Genomic DNA, 4,701 nt, shown 5'->3' on the forward strand with positions numbered 1-4,701 from the left:
TTTAATTTTATGAAAATTATATTTTATAATATTTACTCATTTTACTTTTTATTTAAAATGTTCACTTTATTTAAAAGTATACAGATTTTATTTCAAAAAGCCTTGTATTAATTGTAAGTAGAAAACATTTTATACTAGGTAATTTTAAAGAGAAATGTATTAAAAAATCCCATGTTTTTAACTTAAAAAATGAGAGATAACGAAATACAAGTTATGATAAACCTAAGTATATTTCCTCCACCTTCTAAAATTGAAGAGAAATCCAAAAAGAGGCAGAAGTTCTACCTAAATCCCCCAGAATCTGGAGTTCAGATTCTTTAATTCTCAGTTGAGGACTTCTGATTTTCTACTCATGGATCTCTGGCTCATTTTATTTGCATGCTCATCCATATAGCTACATACCCTCTAGCTTCCACTGAATCACAAAGTCCTTGACTGCCATTTCCACTGTCGTATTTTCTATGAATCTTCAGTTGTTTCCAACGACCTTCCTGACTCTGTCTCTGGTCACAATGGGGCGTACATCTGAGGGTGTGCAGAGTTCTTTAGCCAGATGGTGAAGGGGCCCCCAAAAGAAAGGGCAGGGGATGTTCAGGAGTCAGTGTGTACGTCTAGGATTCCTCCTCCCGAAGTGGTTTTTGCTTCCCCTCATTGGCACTTCTTGTGTGTCCTCCCTCCATACCTTCCTGGAGAAGAATCCATGTCTCTCAGGTGAAGCTCATGTTAGACATCTCTCCCACTGGGGGATTCCCTGGGTTATTGTTCATTTCCACAAGGTTCCACTTCTTTCCTCCCTCTCTCCTTCCCCGATTTCTCACCTCTGATTAACCTCCTGGTCTTTCCAGTGGAGGTGGAGGGATGGTGTAATAATTCTGTTGTGATCAAGATGATTAACCTAGTTCCACCTAAAATCAACATTTCGGGTACCATCAGAGATGTGAATCCCATATGTTGGGAAATGCTGGTCACACTGCCACTCAATGCTTTATAAACGCTCCTTGGAGAGGAACATTGGGAGTGAAGGGCATGCCACCCATCTATTCCTCTATAAACTTATGCCTGCCTAAGTCAGGTTAACAGAAAGCTGGGCCCTGAGTCTACCTGCTGTCATTTCCTCTGGAGATTGGCCCTCTAACTGTCTTTTACGTTTGCCCAGGCACACGAAGAAATGTCACAAAGAAAGCCCTGATTGGACTTAGAGCTATGCTTGTTATATGGATTTTGCTGAGAGTCTTGCTGCTCTATTAACTGGGGTACCCTCATTTGAGGAGCCAGTTGGAAGGTGCATTAAATTTGACCCAAAGAGGGTCTGTGGGTATCTTGGATAGTCTATCAGGTACAGCAGAAGAAAGTGAGACTCACGTAGGAAGTCAGAAAACGAAAAGAACTTAGCATGCACAGGTCAAGAGAGGAAACTATAGCTCTCCGCGATTCAGGACCACACAGGGAGTCGAACCCCAGGGACAAGGCAACAACAACCTGGAATTGTGGAAGAGGGCTTATGTTTGGCAAGCTGGGTGAAGTCCCGGGGTAGCGTGCTGAAGTCTTGTTGGTCAGTTTAAAAGTTTCTAGGGCACTAGAAAAGTTTTAAATCACAGGAACACTTATGGAGCATGATAGGGAGGGGCAAGGAGTAATTATAGCCATTGAGAGTGGGTTATTAGATAGTAACAAGTTCCTATCATAGGAAGGTATATGAGGTATGGCTGGGATGGCCAGTTAGAAACCACAGCTGTTGAGAGACTGTGTGACAAAATGTCAGCAACTGGGTGAAAAGGCAACTAGGAGGAATTAATGGATGCTGAGGCAGGAAATGATGTAGGCTGCAAATTGGCCTTATGGAAGTGGTTTCTTTCTGAAAGTAAAGGAGTAACATCCTAAGAACATGGGGATTTTCAATCCTGAATTTTCTACAAAACCCAACCCAGCCAAACCAAAGAAAATGCCTCACGACACAGCAACTTAAACGGTAAGGACTATTGCAACAGACTCTGGGCACGTCAGCCTAGTTTGTGTGTGAAAGGAGAGATGCCAATCTCTGATTTCCTCACGAGGCCTCTGTTCCCCCAGTTTTCTCACCATTTTATCCTGTTCCAAGATGCATTTTTGGTTCATCACAGCCCTGTTTATAGCATTATGTCCATGACTGTGTTTTATACATTTATGTGTTTACCTTACGCACAGGGTTGTTCACGCCTAACCATGGTGCAGTGCTTGAGGAGTGATGTAAAGGGTTTTTAAAGGTTTTTTGACCGTACACAATGTTTGCCCCAGAACACAACCCTTGTGTAAGATGTGACTGCACTCTATTGGCATTGCTAAGGAGAAGAGTTTTTTTTTAATTTTTTTTTTTTTACTTTACTTTCTCCCCCGAAGCCTTTCTTCTGTTAATGTACTGCTTCCCTTTAAGCTTAGGACTCTTTCTCCAGTTTAAATAGGATGCTTTCATTATCTGGTCTCATAGAATCCTGTTCTTTAGCTTTGGAGCAGTTGTCTCAGGTTTTAGTTAGTCCTTGATCGCTGATGTCTGAGACTCTTCCAGAATATAAGTCCCATGGGGACACTGTATCTCCCAAACCTGGAATTACTGTGCCTGGCTTATCATGGCTGCTCAAAATGTTTGTTGAAAAAAATACAACTGGTCACATTCCTCTCCTGTGTGTTGGCTGCTAGAAGTTCAGGTCAAATTCGTGACCCATTTCTAATAAGTGTGTATGTTGGGTATAAAGTTCCCGCTGACTTTATGTTTCGTTTACATTGTTATTTTCCATTTTCCTTGATTTCATCTACTCATTTCAATTTTGCTTGTTGCTTCGAAAGCATTTTATGAGCTGCAGAAAATCCTTATTCACAATAAAGTAGTGTATAAATACATACAGAAGTTCCTGAGTGGCGCAAACAGTTAAGTGCTCAGCTGCTGTCTGAAAGGTTGGTGGTTTGAATCCACCCAGAGGCATCTTAGAAGAAAGGCCTGGTGATCTACTTCCAAAAGACCAGCCGCTGAAAACACTATGGAGTCCAGTTACGCTTTGACACACATGGGCTTGCCATGAGTTGGAATTGACTGCACGGCAAGTATGGTTTTTTTCTTTATAAATACATACATAAACAAAAAACCCAAATAGAAATGAACCATGTGACCTAGTTGAGGCATTACAGTTTCCTGATCGCCACTTTCTGTCACTATGTCCTTTTTTTGGCTTTTTCAGTGCTCGGCCCTTCTACTCATCTGTCCCAATCTTTTCCTTTGGTCTTCTAGGCTCTTCTTGCACTAGCTTTAAAAATGTTGCTGCTTCCTAGAATTCAGTCTTAGATTCTCTCTTCTCCTCTCTTTAGATACTTTTTTTCTGGGAGAGCTCATTCACCTGAGATCTAGAAGCTTGCTATCAACCATGAAGTATTGCTTACCAAGTCCCCATCTCCTGCTCAAGCCCTTTCTTGAGCCTCAGAACTACAATTCCATCTACCTCTAGACCTCTGAGGCATCACATGACCCCAAGACATTGTTTTTATTTTTGATTAAGAGGGGAGGGTAAGTGAAGCCTCTTAGCTGGTAAACATTTTCCAAATTATATTTAAAACTTTAAAACCACCTCTTCATACCACAGATAATTCAGACCAAACTGGCTCAGAATATAATTCATGACTCTTTCCCCTATTTGCGGAACTCTTTTCCCTCCGAATTCTCTCGTGATGAATGTCCTCACAAGATACCCAGGTCACCATGTCAGAAACTTGGGAGTCTTTGCCAATCCTTCTGCTCAGTCATTACCTCCAGTGAGTCCAGAGAGATCTGTCAATTCTCCCTTCCAAACAGCACACACCTCCTCCCCTACAGGTTTTCCTCAGTGGAGAAACAGAAATTAGGAGTCAAATGGGAGCAAAAGACAGTACGCATTTTGTTATTAGAAATGGGGGAAGAAAGGGTGGCCCATAGCTGGGTGGGCTGATGTGTCACTCTGGTACTCCAGGAGTGGGTTGAATGTCCCTGTGTTGGAACCCTGGGAGTTGAGGAAAAATGGTTCCTTCCCTGGTGGCGTGGTGGTTAAGTGCTACAGCTGCCAACGGAGAGGTCGGCAGTTAGAATATGTCAGGCGCTCCTTGGAAACCCTACAGGGCTGTTCTACTCTGTTCTATAGGGTCGCTATGAGACAGAATCGACTTGATGGCAGTGGATTGGGTTCCCAGTCAATCCACCTTAGTTTCCCCAGTCCTCTGGCCAATGCTTTAGTACAGTCCCTCATCATCTCTTCTTCTGATGATTGCATTTCCCTTCTAATTGGCCCCATTTTCCCTCCACATGAAGTTGTTTATTCATCCATCAAACACTGAAAACCAAGTATATGCCAGGTAATCTGTGCCTAAAGGACTTGAGATTTCTCTGAAAATTCATGGAAAGTATTCCTTTTGTTATAAAATATCTCTTTGAAATGTACAGTAATTCTGAATAGTATTTACCAATGGAGTTGCTTATCTTATCATCCTTTTCTGACAAAAAAGAACAAAAACAATAACTTGTAGATTAAACTTGTTTCCTGAGGAAGAGGCGCCATCCTTCCTGTGACTGTGTGCTTGAAGTTCAGTTTAAAAAACTCTTCAGTATTGGAAAGAGCTTGCTTGGGGTTTAGAGTTGGGCCTGTGTGGTTTGCATGCTGCGTTGTCTACTCGTGAGCTATGTCAGCTTGATCAACTGTTTTGGGC

Source organism: Loxodonta africana, chromosome 1 (genome assembly GCF_030014295.1).
Source record: "Loxodonta africana isolate mLoxAfr1 chromosome 1, mLoxAfr1.hap2, whole genome shotgun sequence".
Lineage (NCBI taxonomy): Eukaryota > Metazoa > Chordata > Mammalia > Proboscidea > Elephantidae > Loxodonta > Loxodonta africana.